Source organism: Tamandua tetradactyla, chromosome 8 (assembly GCF_023851605.1).
Source record: "Tamandua tetradactyla isolate mTamTet1 chromosome 8, mTamTet1.pri, whole genome shotgun sequence".
In the NCBI taxonomy this organism is placed as follows: domain Eukaryota; kingdom Metazoa; phylum Chordata; class Mammalia; order Pilosa; family Myrmecophagidae; genus Tamandua; species Tamandua tetradactyla.
In genome coordinates, this window is record NC_135334.1 from 93,467,633 (window position 1) to 93,487,299 (window position 19,667).

The 19,667-nt window shown below is 39.9% G+C and overlaps 1 protein-coding gene and 1 long non-coding RNA gene across 11 annotated transcripts in view; one reads left to right on the forward strand and one right to left on the reverse strand.

Moving 5' to 3' along the window:
* The window catches only part of SERGEF (secretion regulating guanine nucleotide exchange factor), a 328,021-nt gene that overhangs the window by 169,208 nt on the left and 139,146 nt on the right, over window positions 1-19,667 (reverse strand). The window lies entirely within an intron of this gene.
* On the forward strand, window positions 1,075-12,992 carry LOC143644747 (uncharacterized). 3 transcript variants are annotated; one of them, XR_013156846.1, is made up of 3 exons: window positions 1,075-1,280; window positions 12,415-12,511; window positions 12,865-12,992. It is a non-coding gene; the product is annotated as an uncharacterized LOC143644747 (long non-coding RNA). The 3 variants fall into 3 exon arrangements; XR_013156845.1 differs by lacking the exon at window positions 1,075-1,280 and adding an exon at window positions 1,449-2,039; XR_013156847.1 differs by lacking the exon at window positions 1,075-1,280 and adding an exon at window positions 1,449-1,778.

Sequence of the window (19,667 nt, forward strand, 5' to 3'; positions counted from 1 at the left end):
GCAGAGGTTCAGAAAACAATTTCCAAGCCCCCAACCACCATGGGACAAGGTCTTCCACAGATCACCCACCCACCCCGACCAGCCTGAAGTCTGCAGTCAGTTCCAGTGAAGGGAGTTGCAGCTGGACACAGCTCCAGGGAGATGAGCGGGGGCAAAAATAAACTGATAGTAGATGCCCAGCAAACAATACTAAATGCCTGACTGGTTAAATGAACGACTTAGTGAATAAGCAAAAAAAGGATGGATATGAAAATATTCGTTAATTCTTCCAAATGCACACTCTAGTTCTTAGAACTAGCTTGTACTATTTTCACGAACAGCTGACTGACCCTTATTGAGTGTTTATGGCCGGGCACCTGCATAACTGCTTTACCTGTCTTATCTCATTTAAACATACAAAGCCTAAGAGAGAGTTTTTTGCACAACCGTTTTACAAATGAGGCAACTGGGGTTCAAAGAGGCAAAGAAACTTGCATTATGTCTTACAGCTTGTAGAGTGGAGGTGCAGGCTTCTGTGATCCCTCCTATTCAAGTTTCTGGCCCACCCAGCAGGTTAACCCTTTCTTTTCAAATTTAGTTCCTTGCATCTTGCAACCCTGGGCTAACAATCAAGGGATGTTCAAGCAGGAAGAACTCTAGACAAAAAGGGCTCAAACATCTTGTCTGGAGCTAGGAGCCGACCCCTGGAAGGTCAAGGCGCTGCTCCAGGGCTATTTCTAGGAAAAGGTGGCCATAAAATGACAAGTCTTGTTTCCTGCTCTCACCACGGATAAAAGCTGTCTCCTCCAAGGAGAAGTTGGCCTGTCCGACTCTGGACAAGGAGCGAGAACAGACACAGGGGTACGACCAGGATCCAGGGGGGAAAGCACAAGGATGTCAAGGGGAAAAATTGGGGGCGCGGCAACAGGAAAACAGGAGTCGCCGCGGGTCTCGGCAGAGCCAACTCAGGGCCCTTTCTCCCGGCGCGGCGGCCCGCGGGGGCCGCTGATTGGCTCCCGCCCTGCGGGGGCGCAGGTGGTTGCTATGGCAACGGGCGCAGACGCGGAAGCACGTGACAGCTGAGGGTGGGGTGCAGGCGGCAAGTGTCCGGACGCTGTGGCGGACTGCGGTAGGCCCCGGTGTGACCGCTTCGCCTCATTTCCGCTTGGCATTGCGAGGGCTTCACAAGCGCAGCAGTACCATAAAGCCTCTCGCTGGCCGGGGCAAGGAAATGAGCATCTCAGTGCTGGCTTTCCTAAGCCTCCGCCCAAATTCAGATGTCACCTGTGCAGTCTTCTCGGGTAACAACCAAAATATCCAGACCTGCTGGAAAGCAGGGTCAGGAGGCTGGGCATGTTTTTACAGGCAACTCGCAGTCCGGTGCGCCAAACAGAGTGTTACCCCTAGGCTCAGAAATAGCTCCAAATGGAGGCCGTGGCAACACCAGGAAGGCAGGACTGCTGCTTGTTTCTTGAAGCATCTAGCCTTACGAAGATACCTTTAACTCCCTGTGTTGAGGCTTGACATTTTTACTGAAACCTAGACGTCAAAAGCCAAAAAAAATGGGACCACCAGACATAGGGGCCTAAAGGCAACCAGAGGCTCCATCTGTCCTCCACCTAAGGTCAAGTTTGAAAGAACCCGTTCTCTCTGTGAAGCCAATCTCTCTCTCTCTCTCTTTTTTAATGCATTATATTCCTAAGGAAATGAGGCTTGAACTTGTCTCAGCTACCTCCTCAAATGAAGAAGTTGGGGAAGGGAGGAAAAGAGCCAACATTTGGTACCATCTGGGCAGCCAGGTAGGATGCATTGTAGAATTCCACTGGACCTCAAGGCCTCATCCTTACAGCCTCTCTGGGAAGTGGGAATTTGCCTCCCTACTCAACAGGTGACAAAGATTCTCAGAGGAGATAAACCACTGATACCAGTCACAATGGGCTGTAAACCCAGGTGTGCCTTAATTCAAAGCCTGTCAGCTTAACCACTAAGCATACAGCCTGCCTCCTTTTCTTCTATTATTGATACCACAGTGCTCCAGTCATCAAGGCTTAAACTCTCAGGTGATAGCTCTCGGACACTTTTCTTTATCCCCCTCCCAACCTTATATTTAATCTAGCTCTAGAAATTCTGCCTTCTCAAGGACTCTCAAATCTTTCTTGATTTTTAGCTGCTACCACCTTAGTTCAATCCTTTCTACTTCATCCTGGACTCTTTGGAGAGTCACCAAAATTACTTTAAACTCTCCTCTCCATCATGTCATGATGTGATAACTATATAACTATATACATACATATAAATTAAATAAGTATAGAGAAAGTAATAGTCCTAACTTTCTACTACACTTGGTCCCTCACTCCTTCCATATATAATCCCTCCAAACTAGTAACATAGGTTTGTTCTCTGTCCCTGGAAAATCCCTTGTGTTTCCCTACTTTTTTTTACCTTTATATTTGCACCATTCTCCCTTCTCTATACTGTTCCAAATCCAACCTATCCTACAAGGCCCAGTTCAAAACCTATTGCCTTCAGAATCCTTATTTTTCCTATAGTGTTCTACTAAGGGAATTCCTTCTTTATAAGGTACTATGTTGGTATCATGTGACCACACCTAACTGGATATGAACAGACACCTGTCCCAAAGCAGATGAAAGCATAGACTAGCCATACCCTATGTGGTGGTGTGGTAGTTAGTCAGTTGTCAACTTGGCCAGGTGAAGGCACTTAGTTTTGTTGCTGCGGACATGAGCCAATGGTACGTGAACCTCATCTGTTGCTGATTACATCTGCAGTTGGCTAGGAGGCGTGCCTGTTGCAATGAATGAGGTTTGACTTAATTGGTTGGTGCTTAAATGAGAGCACACAGTGTAGCACAGCCCAAGCTGTTCAGCGTTCCTCATCTCAGCACTCGCAGCTCAGCCCAGGCCTTTGGAGATGCAGAAAGAAGTCACCCCGGGGAAAGTTGTTGAAACCCAGGGGCCTGGAGAGAAGGCCAGCAGAGACCATCCTGTGCCTTCCCATGTAAGAAAGAACCTCAGTGGAAAGTTAGCTGCCTTTCCTCTGAAGAACTAACAAAATAAATCCCCTTTTATTAAACGCCAATCCGTTTCTGGTGTGTTGCATTCCAGCAGCTAGCAAACTAGAACAGGTAGTTGGCCTGAAAAGGGTTCCAGGAAGTGAGTCCTTTAGGTTCATTGGTAGTTGGAATAGTAGCTGAAAGAAATACACACAAGGAAGCTTGTTTATATAAGGCCGAGCAGTAAAAGTAGAAACGAGTACTTAAGATGCCAGAAGGTAAGAAATCTAGAGGAAGAAGCCATAAGCTGAACTAGTGAAGGCTCAAGAAGATCTAAGTTTTTTAACTGCCTTGTGCTCCAAATGATTGTCCCTTTATAAGGCATTTGCTTCCCTCATTTTCCTTACTCACTTCCATCTTTACAACACTAAAGTTAACCTGAAAGTGTCTCCACTCTTTGTAGACTAAAAGAGCCTAGTGCACAATACATCTGTAGTTCAATAAGGGCACACCATTGAGTTACTTACACCCTTGAGAACAGGTTAGAGCAAAGAGAGCTGAACAACTAAACTTAGAGACAGGCAATTAAGGGATTCAGTCCAGCCAAACATCCAATAGCATGTTTCTCAAATAATTAATATGTGCCCTAATAGCCAAGATGGGCTAAAATTTAAAATATTAGTGCTGATGAAGATGTGGAATAACTGAAACCCTCTTAAATGCTGGTGGGAGTGAAAATTAGGCAACCACCTTGAAAAACTGGTTGGCAGTATCTACTAAAGGTAAACATATTTATGCCAGGAAACCCAAGTACCCAAGATAAATGATTTTCTCCATCAAAAGATATGTCCAAGGATGTTCATAATAGCTTTATTCATAATTAAAAAAAACATAAAATAACCCATAATTTCATCAAGAGTAGAATAGATAAAGTGTGTATGCTAATACAGTGCAATGCTTTATAGCAGTGAGAAAAACAAAAACAAACTACTGCTATTCACAACATGGATGAATCTCCAAGAATAATGTCGAACAAAATAAGGCAGACACAAAAAAGTAAATATTGTAATATTCTATTTACATGAGTGCAACATTGGTAAAACTTATTTCAAGAAAATAATATAACCATTTTGAAGGGGAAAAAAAGAGAGCGAAGCCAAGTAACTTTTGAACACAGTACTTTGATTAAATAACTTCTGTTCAAAAAGAAGTGGAAGGCAGGCCACGGTGGCACAGCAGTTCTGGCCTGCTGTGCCAGAGACCCGGGTTCATTTCCCAGTGTCTGCTCATGCAAAAACAAAAAACAATCAAAATAAATAAGGGCATTTACATATACCCTTTAAAAAAAAAGTGGAAACAAATCTTGAATGTAGTAGGTTCTTTTTTTCTATACTAGTATGTATGTATGTATCAATTATGAAACTATTTTGTATGTATTTAAGACTGTGCAAGTGAGTAAGTCTATTAATTTAGGAGCCAGAGTTTTCACTGTAGATTAAGGAAACACAATTATGAAATGAGCAAAGGCAAAGAACCCCATAGCATCAGATTAGAATTAGAAGTATCAATATGAACTCATAATTTATATATATATATATATATGTAGAGTTAGTGATGTGATACCAATATGATATTGCTATGAAACAGCTCTATTTGTTGAAAGTGCCTAGAAGCAGTTCACTCCAGCAGCAATGGGTTCACTTGGAACACATATCTTGGATTTTAAACACTAATCCACTAAGAGGAATTAGAGCTCCTTGGAGAAATAACCGATTCCAGGATTGGGACAGGGAAAGTGTAATTTGAGTCTGGAACATCTTTTAAATGTGCCAGAAAGCAGGAGAGTGCTCAATGAATGTCAAAAGGACACAGGAGCAGCTTGAAGGGGATCCCACTGTCTAAATCAGGAAGAATTTGAGCATTAAAATGAACAAAGACAGTAGTAGATTATAATCCATTGAATAAAATAAAATTCCATGAGTACAGACTGAGACCCTGAATAATAAATGAATGGGGAAGCATGGAAAACTCCTCCTGATAATAGTAGGAAGCTAAAAAAGAATAAATGTAAAAGGAATAATAGGGCTAGAAAATAATTTTGTGACCATAACAGTAATACTTAATTCAGGCAAGAATCATTAATGGATGATGTATTAGTTTGCTAAAGCTGCAGGAATGCAATATACCAGAAATGGAAAGGCTTTTTTTTTTTTTTTAAATGGGCAAGCACCAGGAATCGAACCTCGGTCTCTGGCATGGCAGGTGAGCACTCTGCCTGCTGAGCCTCCATGGCCCACCCTGGAATGGCTTTTAAAAAGGGAATTTATTACAAGCTTACAGTCATAAGGCCATGAAAATGTCCAAATTAAGGCATCAACAAGAGGTTACCTTCACTCAGGAAAGGCTGATGCCATCCAGAACACCTCTGTCAGCTGGGAAGGCATGTGCTGGTCCTGTGTTCCTGGGCTCTGCTGCTTTCAGCCTGTTTCCTGCGGGGCTTCCTCACTTAGCTTCTGCAGGCCTTCACTTAGCTCTTCTAGGACACAACTCTGGGTTCTGGCTTGCTTAGCATCTCATGGGACAGCACATACGTCTGCTGGGCTCTGCCCATGTCTAGGCATCTGCTCTGTCTCTCTAAGCATCTCCAAACATCCATGTCTCTGTCAGCTCTGAATCAACTGTTATCTGAGCGTCTATATCTGAGGTTTCTCTAAAATGTTTCCCCTTTTAAAGGACTCTAGTAAACTAATCAAGATCCACCTTGAATGGGTGGAATCACATCTCCATCTAATCAAAAGGCCACACCCACAATTGGGTGTGTCACATCTGCATGGAGATAATTTAATTAAAAATTTCCAACTTACAGTGTATTGTTCTTGTAGTTTGGCATGGGCAGGCTCCGGGAACAACCTACAGTGTTGAATAAAGATTAAAAGAAATAGCTACCCCCACAAGATTGAATCAGAATTAAAAGATGGCTTTTCATAGTTTCAAACCGGCACAGATGTCAAAACTACTGGGTGAAGGCCTAAAGGGGAACAGGATATTTACACAGTTTCAAAGTATCTCTCCATTGATTACTTCTTAACTATAAAAGATGTATTGTAATTTTTTAGAAGGCAATAACTACTGTGCCCAAGTGATCTAAATTCACATCACCAATAATGGGATAAACTACCATCAGGTGCCTCCTGATGCAATGCACTGAGGACTCAGAATCTCTTAATTATCATTCCTGACAAAAGGGCATAAGTGAATCTAATCATGAGGGAAAAAATCAAGAAAACCAAACTGAGGAACATTCTATGGAAAAACCGTCCTGTACTCTTAAAAAAAAAATCTATATCATAAAAGACAAAGAAAATCTGAGGAGCTATTCTAGATAAAAAGAAGCCAAGTGTTGTGGCAACTAAATTCAATGCATGATCTGGGATTGGATTATGGATCAAAATGAAAAATTGCCATAAAAGATATTATTGAAACAACTGGAGAAATACGAAGAAGGTATGTAGATTAGACACTAGTATTCTATCAATGTTAAATTTTTGGAAAAGAGAGAAAACACAAATGTGCACAAATGTGACAAAATGTTAATAAGTGCTGCATCCAGGTAGAGGGATTTGGGGAAGTCTTTATATTATTCTTGAAGCTCTTTCATAAATTTAAAATTCTTTCAAAATTAAAAGTTAAAAGTTTGACAGGCAAAATTAATATATGATGCAAGTTCAGAATAGTCGTTATCTTTAAGGGGTATCTGAGAGGAAGCATGAGGGGGGCTGATGGAGAAGCTAATTTGGGTAATATGTAGGTGTACACAAATGTAAAATTTCACTGAACTGAGTGAACACTTGAGATTTGTGCAATTTTACTTATGTATTTTATAAGTTATACTTCAACCAAAAATAAAGAAAAAAAGTAAAATAAACACACCAATAAAAACAAGTTTTACCTGCCTGCCGTCTTTCTTTCCTAAATTATTTATTCCAGAGCCTGAGTGAGGAAGGTGGCCTAGCAGGGAGGTGGGGGGTCAGATTCCACATGAGGAAAGTGTGTAACAGGGGCAGCCATGGCCATGGGGAATCAGAGCCTAGCTGTGGCCTGGTGAGGAACTGGAGTCTGTGCAAGGAAGGTAGTGAGCAGGATGGTGGGTCAGTGGGGTCAACAGATCGGTTTCACACAGAGAATTGAGAAAACAGGTGAATACACTGAAGATAATGGAAGCCAGCTCTCTCATTGTCAAAGAAGGGAATACAGATATGGAAGGCAGGAGACATAGAATGAACCCTATGGCTCATTTACATTGAAATCATTGCTGAATTCATGGTTTTCAGGAGATAGGTAGATAGATGATGATAGATAGATAGAAATACAGATGATATAGATGCAAAACTCAACATGTATCCATATCTGTGTGTGTATGTGTGTGCTTACATATAGACTCTTATTTTCTATGCTTGTCCTCTGAGACGGACTGGGAGCAATAATCTTCAAAGCAATGTGCACAACCAGAGCTAAGATTTTTGTTTATAAAAACCATTATCAAGAGAGGATCTTGAAAGCAGCAAGAGAAAAACAATCTGTCACATACAAGGGAAACCCAATAAGACTATGTGTAGATTTCTCAGCAGAAACCATGGAAGCTAGAAGACAGTGGGATGATATATTTAAATTACTAAAAGAGAAAAACTGCCAACCAAGGCTTCTATATCCAGCAAAATTGTCCTTCAAAAATGAAGGAGAAATTAAAACATTTATAGACAAAAAGTCACTGAGAGAATTTGTGACCAAGAGACCAGCTCTGCAAGAAATACTAAAGGGAGCACTAGAGTCAGATACGAAAAGACAGAAGAGAGAGGTATGGAGTAAAGTGTAGAAAGAAGGAAAATCAGATATGATATATATAATACAAAAGCCAAAATGGTAGAGGAAAATATTATCCAAACAGTAATAACACTAAAAGTTAATGGACTGAATTTCCCAATCAAAAGACATAGAATGGCAGAATGGATTATGACCCAGCAATACCACTGCTAGGTATCTACTCAAAGGACTTAAGGGCAAAGACACAGACGGACATTTGCACACCAGTGTTTATAGCAGCATTATCTACAATTGCAAAGAGATGGAAACAGCCAAAATGTCCATCAACAGACGAGTGGCTAAACAAACTGTGGCGTATACCTACAATGGAATATTATGCAGCTTCAAGACAGACTAAACTTATGAAGCATGTAATAACATGGATGGACCTAGAGAACATTATGCTGAGTGAGTCTAGCCAAAAACTAAAGGACAAATACTGTATGGTCCCACTGATGTGAACCGACATTCGAGAATCAGCTTGGAATATATCATCGGTAACAGAGACCAGCAGGAGTTAGAAACAGGGTAAGATAATGGGTAATTGGAGCTGAAGGGATACAGACTGTGCAACAGGACTAGATACAAAAACTCAAAAATGGACAGCACAATAATACCTAAGTGTAATGTAACTATGTTGGAACACTGAATGAAGCTGCACCTGAAACATAGTTTTTTGTTTGTTTGTTTGTTTGTATCTTTTGTTTTTGTTTTTTTCTTTTTCCTTTTTTTATATATATATATTTTTATTAGTATTATTATTTTAATTCTCTTCTCTATATTAACATTCTATATCTTTTTCTGCTGTTTTGCTAGTTCTTTTCCTAAATCGATGCAAATGTACTAAGAAATGATGATCATACATCTATGTGATGATACTAAGAATTACTGAGTGCATGTGTAGAATGGAATGATTTCTAAATGTTGTGTTAATTTCTTTTCTTTTTTTGATTAATAAAAAAAAATTAAAAAAAAAAACAAAAAAAAACCATTATCCATTAAAAAGATGAAGTACTTCTTGGAGAAATGGCTGATTCTAAGATTGTTGAAAGGAAAGTATGAGATGAACTCTGTTTCGCCCTATATCAGAAATTAAAATAATTCTCAAAGAATGATGTTGATAACGTCAAATGGACTCAGAAGCCAATCTGATGGGGTTCCCATTGGCCAAATTTGGCACAATTTGGGCATTAAGATAAATAATGATACTAATAGATTATATGCCACAGAATAAAATAGTAAGCCATAAACCCATATCAATATTAATAGTTAGATGAATAAATAAATATGGGGAAAGAAACTCCTTCCTTAGATAGCTAACTAAGAAACAGAGAAAGAATGGTGGAATTAAAAAATCATCATTTTGCAACTATCATGGTAATGACTGGGAAAGAAGCGCCAGGCTGAAACTAGTGGGTGAAGGTTGGGGAGCAGAATATTTACAGGAGACTCTTACCACAAAATGCATGTTCAAAGCAAAGGGGGAAAAGTAGTACTGCACTGAGGAAACCTGGTAGATACCACCTCAGTCAAGTGATAGGACTGGAATGACCTGTAAAGGAACAACTGAAAACCACCCAATGCCTTTAATGGGAAGAACTTGGTATCACTTCTGCAATACCCCTGACAAAAATGCATAGCGTGGATGTAATCATGAGAAACCACGATTAGATCTAATCATGAGAAACCATTTGGCAGATCCAGACTCGAGAGTATTTGTAGATACCTGACCTGTAATTTTTAAAAGTGCTGTAATGGTTTGAAGTTATATGTTCCCCAGAAAAGATTATGTTCTTTTAATCCATTCCTGTGGGTGCAGACTTATTGTAGGTGGGACCTTTTGATTATGTTATTTCAATTAAGATGTGATCCACCTCATTCAAGGTGGGTCTTAATCCTCACACTGGAATCCTTTATAAGACGATAAAAGAGAGAAGACACAGGAAAGAAGCTCCAGAGAAGGTAAGAGGAAGCCAGAAGCTGAAAGCAACAAAACCCGGGAGAGAAGGACCAGTAGACTTCACCATGTGCCTTGCTATCTGACAGAGGAACCCAAGACAGAGGAGCTCAAGCTTGCTGGTAGCCAGTCTTTAGGGAGAAAGCACTGCCTGTTGATGCCTTGAGTTGGACATTTTCATGGTCTAAGACCTGTAAGGTTGTAGGTTAATAAATTCCCATTGTAAAAGCCAATCCATTTCTGGTATATTGTATTTCATCAGCTGTAGCAAACTAAAACAAGTACCTAGGCTATAAAAGTCAAGGAAAGTCTGAGGAACTCTTCCAAACTGAAGGAGACTGGGAAGACATGACAACTAAAAACAGTTGATTCCTTTTGCTAAGAAAGACACTGTTGGTACAACTAGTAAAACTTGGCATTTGTAGTAATATATCTATATTACAATATTAATTTCCTGATTTTGATAGTTGTTCTGTGGCTATGTAGGAGAGTTTTCTTTGTGAGAAAATGTGCACGGGAGTATTTGAAGGTAGTATGGCATCATGTCTACAGTTTGCTCTCAGATGAGTCAGGAAAAAAATTCTTTATACTATTGTGGGAACTTTTCTATCAGTTTGAAATTATTTCAAAATAGAAAGGAAAAAGTATTTTATGATTGATAACATGAGAACAACAGACTTTTTGTTTCCTATAAAATTATTTTTTAATTTTGGATTTACTTTTTCAATTGGTACTCCTTATTGTCTGGAGGTTCTAATAGACTCCAGGGTTGGGTCTTTCTCTCCACCTATATAAGGGAGGCATCTGGTGGTTTACCAAGAGATATGGCCCTCAACTTTGGCCTATCTAAACTTTGGACAACATGTTGGTTAAAGACTTACTAAACTTCTTAAAGTTCTGTGCTTATTAAATGCACAGAATTCATAATGCTGGAAGAGGCAGCCAGTATACTAGATGAAACACCCTGGGCTCAAATAGATGAGCAAATGGAAGTAAACAGATCAAAAATGAGTTTCAGAGATGCAGGATTGGTGAGAAATTATTCTACAGCATGTCTTGTGATAAAAGATCTATACTTAATGATTTGAGTCAATAATGTGATGGCTTCTGAAAAAATAGGATCCTAGACTACAACTTTAAAAGTGCATTGAGGGCGGGCCATGGTGGCACAGCAGGCAGAGTGCTCACCTGCCATGCCATGCCAGAGACCCAGGTTTGTTTCCTGGTGCCTGCTCATGTAAAAAAAAAGGGGGGGGGGCATTGCCCACAGAAATGAACTGGTGCCAACATCCTTTGTGTTGGTCACACCACTTCTGGAGCAGTATGGTCAGTTCTTGGACCATCGTCCCCATTTAAAAATACTAATTTTGAGGCATAACCGGAGTAAAGAAACCAGAAGAGTAAACCATCTAGAAATCATGTCATACAATGAACTGCTGCAGGAACATTAGCTTGGTGGGGGGAGAACAGAGATAGAAAGGCTAGTGGGGAAATAGTGTAGTGAGGTCCACATGACTCTCTTCAAATAACTGAATGGCCGTCACGTAGAAAACTTGTTCCACATGTTTCTAGACAGAAAAAGTATTATCAACACTGACTACAGTTGTATAGGCAGAAGAACCTTTTGAACACAGAACTGTTCTAAAATGGTGTGGACTCTCCTAGAGAATGGTGAGGACCCATCTTTGGAAGCATTTAAGTATAGGCTGGGTACTGCCTCTTAGAGCTAATTATTGAAAACCCTTCCAATTCTGAGTTGACACTCAAATCTTGTGTCTGGTCCACTACTGTCACTAGACATTTCTTCTAAACCACCATTTCTTTGGTCTCCTTGTTGTCCTTTAGGATCTTTTTTCCACAGTAGGAATAAATAATATTTGTATATAAATTCTGGAGTAAGACCATGACTAGAATGTGGTTGGGGGGAGGAAGGCTAGAGTAGGGAGAACACATGCAACTTTTCTAGAACTCTTCTAGAAAACTGCAACAGAATTCGGAAGAAATCCAGGAGTACTTGGGGATAAAACTGAAGCAAATGCAGAAGGTAAAACATAAAAACATTGTAGACTGGCTGAATTAATGTCCCCAATTCTTATTCCTCTTTTATCTACGTCCTTTGCCATGACCTCTGAAGTGCCTTTTACCCTGAGTGGGATTTTCTATTCCATCTCTTAGCCCTGAACTTGGCCATATGACTTGCTTTGGAAACAGGATGTTAGCAAATGTAATACAAGCAGAGGCCTGAAAAATCACTTGTGTGCTGCTGCTTATTTTTGCCCTTTGCCATTGCCGTGAGAACTTGACTGGGCTAGCCTGCTGAATGATGAGGGATATATGGAACAGAGCTGAGTCACCTCAGCTGTCATAGTCAAGGACATTCTAAATCAGTCAATACCTAGCCTTACAAGCAAGCCCTGCCAAGACCAGAAGAACCACACAGCTAAGCCTCAAACTCATAAATAACATTGTTTTAAGCAATTCAGTTATGGGTAACTTTTTATGCGGAATTATTGTAGCAGTAGATAACAGATTAAAAAAAATCAAATCTAGCATTTATCTAGCACGGAACAGTTTCCAAAATAAACCCATTATCAATGTTCTTCAGATAAAAGCTACCAAGAACACACCTGCATTGAATGAGCTGCGTTTATTACTTGTTGCAGAAGGAGAATGTACACCATGAGGAACCACGGGACATCTCAGTAAGAGGCTGTGGGAGAACTTATAGAATTTGGGCTTTGATTGGGCAATTTTAGGGAGGGTTCAAGGAAGTGGAGGTTAGCACAGGAAGCAGGGACAAGTCCATGCCTGGGCATCTCAATAAATCTCACTTATAGGGAAAGCACACTAGAGTCAGACTAGAGCTGGAACTGTAGCTTCAGCTACTCATCCAGGAGAAGGAGATGTCTGGTATTTTGTGGCCTGGACAATGTTCATGTTTTGTCTGTGCTCAGATATGAGAATAAAAAAAAAACAAAAAACAAGGTTTTTGTTTTGATCTATCATGGTCACAGAGTAGCCTTGTCTGATGCTGTTGTTCTTTGAAACTATTTAGGTTCAAGAGGAGAACACCAAGACCTAGCCATAAGTGCCAGGCCAGCTTGTAGCAACTCCAATATCCAGCAACTGATAGTACCAGACCAGCTCCTAGATACCAGGAGTGCTTTTCTCTTGTTCACCAAATACAACATCTTATTTGATCTTCAAATTACCATGTGAATAGGTTTTATTATGGTTTTTAATTTATAGATTTAAAAATTGAGGTTCACGGAGATTAGGTTTGGTCCAAGATCTGACATTTGTAAGCCACCTGACCTTGAGTATTTGCCCTGCACTATCTGAATCTTAATTTCTTCACTGTAAAATGGGTAGGCTTGCCTTATAGGATTGTGAAGAGTAAATGAGATCAAGTATAGCAAAGAACCCAACCTAGCTCCCGGTTCTTAGTAGTTCAATAAATATTAGGTCTCTCTCCTGTGATACCTCCATTCTTTCTATATAATAGAGTCTATGGAAAAAAAGGTCTTTATATATGATCAACATTAAGGTAATTTCCATTGTTGTGATTTTAAATCCTGGGCCTCTCTTCAGAAAAGCTCCCTTGCAATGAGGCTATTTCATAGTTCAGCAGGTTACAGAGCTGCCCACTCAGTGCAAGCTACTGGTGTCCATGGGCAGAAAGGTCCTGTGCATATGATCCATCTCCATACAATACCTTGAGTGCAGACAAGTGGGCAAGGATGTATAGGTAGGTCAGCCTTGAGGTCAGAAGGAAGAACATAATCAAAATATTAAAAGTTTCTGGGATCAGCTGTCATCAAATCAATGTTCCTTCAGTAAGAAACCCACAGGCACACAGAGCAGAACTAAACCACTTTCTCAGCCTCCACCACACTGAGGAAATCAGAAAATGGCCTCAGTCTTCCTTATGGCCTGTAGCACAGCTTGCCTAGAATTCTGCAGCAGCTTTCCCTGGTGCCTCCTCTTTCTTGATCTCTCTCTGCTCCACTAAAATGTTCCTCCTAGAGTACATGTGGATTAGTTTGCTCCCTATTGCCCATTTCTTCCTCTGGCAATTAAGAACCTCCACAGTCTGGGCCCAATATACTTCTCTAGCCTCCTTCCCCAGTAGCATTATTCACCAATACTTGCCCTCCAGCCTCAGCAGAACCCCACATCAGCATCCCATCACCCCCACTCCTCATCATGCCTGGCTAAAGCTGTCCTCTCAGCTCAGAGTAGCCTTCACCACTTGTTCCTTCAAGATAAGAAGGAGGAAGGGAAGAGGGAGAGTAGAGAAATGGAAAAGGAAAATGACTGCTAACATTCCTGACTACTAAATCCTGTTCTAGGCACTTTATGTGGATTAACTGATTTCATTTTCATTTCATAGATAGAAGGCTGAGAAATAGGGACATTTGACTATAACCACACAACTATTAGGTGGCCAGAAGTAGTTGTTCCCGCCTCTGGGCCCTGTTAAAGAAACAGCCCTTATTCCAGTTATTTAACGGTTCACACATCTGATTCTTCTGAGATTTCTTAAGCATGAAGACCAGGTCCTGTTAATGTTTGTATTCTCAGTGCCTTACAGTGCACCATAGGGCCCTGAACATAGGAGGCCTAATCAGATATTTGTTGAGTTGAAGTCACCCATCTGTGTGCCTCCCACAGCTCCTGACTCAGAGCCTGACACAGAGCAGGTACTCAAGAAACGCCAGATGAAAGACACTGAGTTTATCTTTGAATTTCCTCAGTCCTTGTCCAGGGTCTTTGTTCTAGTTTGCTATCTGCTGGAATGCAATATACCAGAAACTGAATGGCTTTTTAAAAGGGGAATTTAATAAGTTGCTAGTTTACAGTTCTAAGGCCGAAAAAATGTTCCAATTAAAACAAGTCTCTAGAAATGTCCAATCAAAGGCATCAAGGGAAAGATACCTTGGTTCAAGAAGGCTGATGAAGTTCAGGGTTTCTCTCTCAAGTGAGATGGCACATGGCGAACACAGTCAGGGTTTCTCTCTCATCTGGAAAGGCACGTGGTGAACACGGTATCATCTGCTAACTTTCTCTCCTGGCTTCCTGTTTCATGAAGCTCCCCAGGAGGCATTTTCCTTCTTCATCTCCAAAGATTGCTGGCTTGGTGAACACTGCTTCTCATGGCTGCATTGTTCTGCTCTCTCAGAATCTCTCTTATTCTCCAAAATGTTTCCTCTCTTAAAGGACTTCAGAAACTAATCAAGACCCACCCAAATGGGTGAAGACACACCTCCACTTAATCCAATTTAATAACCACTCTTGATTAAATCACATCTCCAGGGAGATGATCTAATTTCAGCTTCAAACATACAATGCTGAATAGGGATTAGAAGAAACGGCTGCCTTTACAAAATGGGATTAGGATTAAAACATGGCTTTTCTAGGGTACATACATCCTTTCAAACTGGCACAGTCTTGTAAATGCTTTGGATTCTATAAATAATGGTCAAATTCAAAGTTTAAAAAGATCCTTCAGCTGTCTGGAATTTGAGAGTCAGCTGTTAACAAAAATGGCCTCCCAACACATGAGAGTGGATCACACGGGTCTTCTTGGTGATGGCCTAGGGAGGGAGCTGACAGGCCGTCTGACCCTGAGCCATATGTAACATGCCCAAGAATCTTTGCCTTCACTACAGCCACAAGCAGAGCTGGCTGGGCCATTACCAGGGGAACTGTCTGAAATAACTATTTTGAAACTCCAAAGGCCAGAAGAACACTGTTTAATGTCCAAGGATGAATGGGAGGAAGAGTCTGATAAATTACAGTAAAGAACAGTAAATTGTTTTCTCTGTACGATGACACCCATCCTCTACTCATGCAGCAGGCCCATGGGGTCCCTGGTGACAAAAGGGACATAAAAATCCTCCTATCCAAGAGCAGGGTGGGCATGACCAATCACTGATCATGGATTTGATTAGCGACTTTAGATTGCTAGGTGCCTGGCTCTCAGGGTGGCCACTGTTTCAATCTGAGCAAAAACAGAGGCAGCCATTGTTTTAATGCACGCTGGATAAAGGCCACTGCAGAAAAGACAAAGATGTGATGCTTCATCAGGGCTGTAGCTGAAGGACAGCATATTCTGGGCAACCAAGAAAGCTCAGCTTTGGAGAGTCATGTAAGAAGTTTTGGTGCCCTTCCTGACTCCCTCTCCAGTGCACTTTGAAGCCTATCTGTGCCCCCTCAGTGGGTCCCTGGCCCTGATTTTGCTGGGGAAGATTGACTTGTGAAAGTCCTCTCCATGGCGCCCCTCTCCCAGAATGTACCCTCCAGGCAAAAGCAGCTTGACAGAATGAAAGAAGTATAAGCAATATAGAGATGGGCAATCTGGGGCAAAAGGCTTGCTAGCTTCAAACACCTGAGAGAGGGAGGTAAGTCTCCTGGAAAACAGAGGGAACAACCAAACTCCTGTAAACCAGGAAACTCCAAAGAAGAGCTAACAAGTAAAAGCCCAGAATGAGACACGGGCCCAGAAAGACAGGGAAAAACCTGCACAATGCATTCCCCTCAGGTATACCTTCCTGATAAAAGGGCTGAAACTCAAGAAAATCTCTATCTTAACAGCACCTTTTCTCAAACTCAAGAAACAGAAATCTCAAGGAATAAATCCCAGTGTTAATATTTTTAAATATTAAAATATACTGTGTGGAGCGGGCAAATGTGGCACAGTGGCAGAGTTCTCGCCTGCCACAGTGGAGACCCAGGTTCAATTTCCAGTGCCTGCCCATGGAATAATTAATTAATTAATTAAAAAAAATATATATATATATACAGTGTGCAACAAAAGAGTACTAGACAAATAAACAGGACATGGTAGCCTATCCAAAAAGAAGAGGATGAAAAAAATTAAAAACACCAATGAAGAAGATCAGAATGGAGATATACTGAACAAAGCTTTTAAAAAAGAAGATCTTAAAAATGCTCAAGGAGATAAAGGGAAAAAAAAAAACAGAGGAAGAACTAAAGTATATATATAAGAAAAACAATAAATGAGCAATATAAGAATCTTAGTAAAGAGATAGAAACATTTTTAAAGAAACCAAATAGAGCTATGGGAGTTGAGGACAACAATAATCAAAATGCAAAATTTCCTGGAGGGTTTCAAGGGCAGATTGTAGCTGGCAGAAGAAAGAATTAGTGAATTCAAAGGTAAGACACCTGAAATGAGTCAGGCTGAGGAGAAGAAAGAAAAAAGAAATATAAAAAGTGAAAATAGCCTAAGATCTCTGGAACACCATCAGATATACCAATATATGCATTATGAGAGTCCCCGAAGAAGAATAATGACATTGAAATTACCATTGCCAAAAGATGTGAATATGTACATCCAAGAAGCCCAGAGAATACCAAACAGGATAAACATGAAGGAAAATAACCCCATCTTATACTGTTCACACTATGCAAAGGTGAATACAAAGGACACTTGAATGCAAAAGACAAGGAGAGAGTTCTGAAATCTGCAAAAGAAAAGCAAAATGTTATTATATACAAGGGAATCACAATTAGAGAGCCAATTTCTCATTAAAAACCACGGAAGCAAGAAGGAAGTGTATTGAAATACTTCAAGTTGAAAGAAAACAACTGTCAATCAAGAATTGTATATCTGGTGAGACTGTCTTTCAAAAATGAGGAAGAGATTAAAACATTCCCAGATAAACAAAAGCTGAGAGAGTTCATTGCCACTAGACATGCCCTACAAGCAATGCTAAAGGGAGGTTTAGAGACCAAAAGGAAAGGACACTAGACAGTGGTTCAAAGCAGTATAAAGAAAGACCTGCTGTAAAGGTAACCATTTGGGGAATTATAAATGCCAGTAGATTAAGTGTCTTGTTTGGTTTGTAACTCCAATTCTTACTTCTCACAAGGGATAAAATGCAAATGCATAAAAAGTAATGAAAAAATCTAGAGTTCTGAAAAAAAACAAAACAAAACTCTGGTTCTGGAAATACAAAGATATAAGTGGTAACAAGTACACACACACAAAGATGGGGGGCACAGGAGTATAGGACAAGTATATCTATAGGCTATTGAAGTTAAGTTGGTATCAAACCAACTATCATTATTATTATATATTTAGGATGTTAAATTTTAACCCCATGATAACCACAAGGAAAACATGAAAAATATATCCAGATAGAAAAGAGAAGTAACACAACAGGGTACAACACACACACACACACAAAAAAACATAAATAAAAAAGGCATTAACAAAAGAACTGAGGGACAAAAAAGGTATAAGACATATAAAGGCAAAATAGAAAAATGGCAGAAGAAAGCCCTGCATTATCTGTAGTGACTTTAAATGTAAATGGATTAAATACTCTAGTCAAAAGGCAGAGATTGGCAGAATGGATAAAAAAGCATCACCCAACTATATGCTGTCTGCAAAAGAGTCACCATAAATTCAAAGACACAGTAGATTGAAAATGAAAGGATGGAAAAGCTATATACCATGCAAGTAAGAAGCAAAAGAGAGCTGGAGTACTATACTAACATAAGATAAAATGGACTTTAAGTCAAAAACACTGGGAAGGGAAAAAGATGATCATCATATACAGACATAATTTATGGGTTGCTGTAAAGGATTTGGTGAAAGGGAAGTTTATAGCTCTAAATGCTTACATTAAAAAAAGAAGAAAGACCTATCCAATCAGAAACCTAGCCTCAAAACTAAGAGAACTAGAAAAAGAAAGGAAAATAGATCCAAAGTGAGCATAAAGAAGGAAATAACAAAGATTAGCGCAGAGGTAAATAAAATAGAAAACCAAAAAACAATAGAGAGAATCAACAAAACCAAAAGTTAGTTCTGTGAAAAGATCAATAAAATCAACAAACCTTTAGCTAGACATACAAAGAAAAAAGAGAGAGGATACACATAATGAAAATCGGAAATGAAAAACGGACATTATTACTGACTCTGCTGAAAAAAAAGGACTATAAGAGACTACCATCAGCAACTATACACCAATAAATTAGATAATCTAGGTGAAATGGACAAATACTTAGAAACACACAAGTTGCCTACATTGGTTCAAGAAGAAATAGATTTCAACAAACCAATTACTAGTAAAGAGAATTAATCAGTAATCAAAACCTCCCAGCAAAGAGAAGCCTAGGACCAGATGGCTTCACAGGGGAATCTATTAAACATTCCAAGAAGACTTCAATTCTGCTCAAACTCTTCCAAAAAAATTGAAGAAAAAGGAACACTCCATAACTCATTCCACAAGATCAGTATCACCCTCATACCAAAGCCAGATAAAGATACCCCAAGGAAAAAAGAAAAAAAAAAGATACCACAAGAAAAACAACTACAAACCATTGTCTCTTATGAATACAGATGTAAAGATCATTGACAAAATACTGAATACACCAGCACATTAAAAGAATTATACACCAGTGTTTTAGTTTGTTAATACTGCCAGAATGCAATATACCAAAAATGGGTTGGCTTTTATAAAGGGAATTTATTAAGTTACAAGTTTACAGTTCTAATCCCATAAATATATTCAAATTAAAGCATCCAGGGAAAGATATCCTCACTCAAGAAAGGCCTATAGGTCTGGAAGACCTCTTTCAGCTGGCAAGACATGTGGCTGGTATCTACTGGTTCTCTGCCTTCTAGTTTTCAGAAAGCTTCCCTGGGGGCATTTTCTTTCTGCATCTCCAAACTTTCGGTCTTTCTTTGTATTGGCTCTGAAGCCTTTTCCTCTTAAAGGACTCCAATAAGGGACCCAACTTGAATGGGTAGAGATACATCTCCATGGAAACCACCTAATTAAAAGATACCACCCACAACTGGGTAGGTCACATCTCCATGGAAAC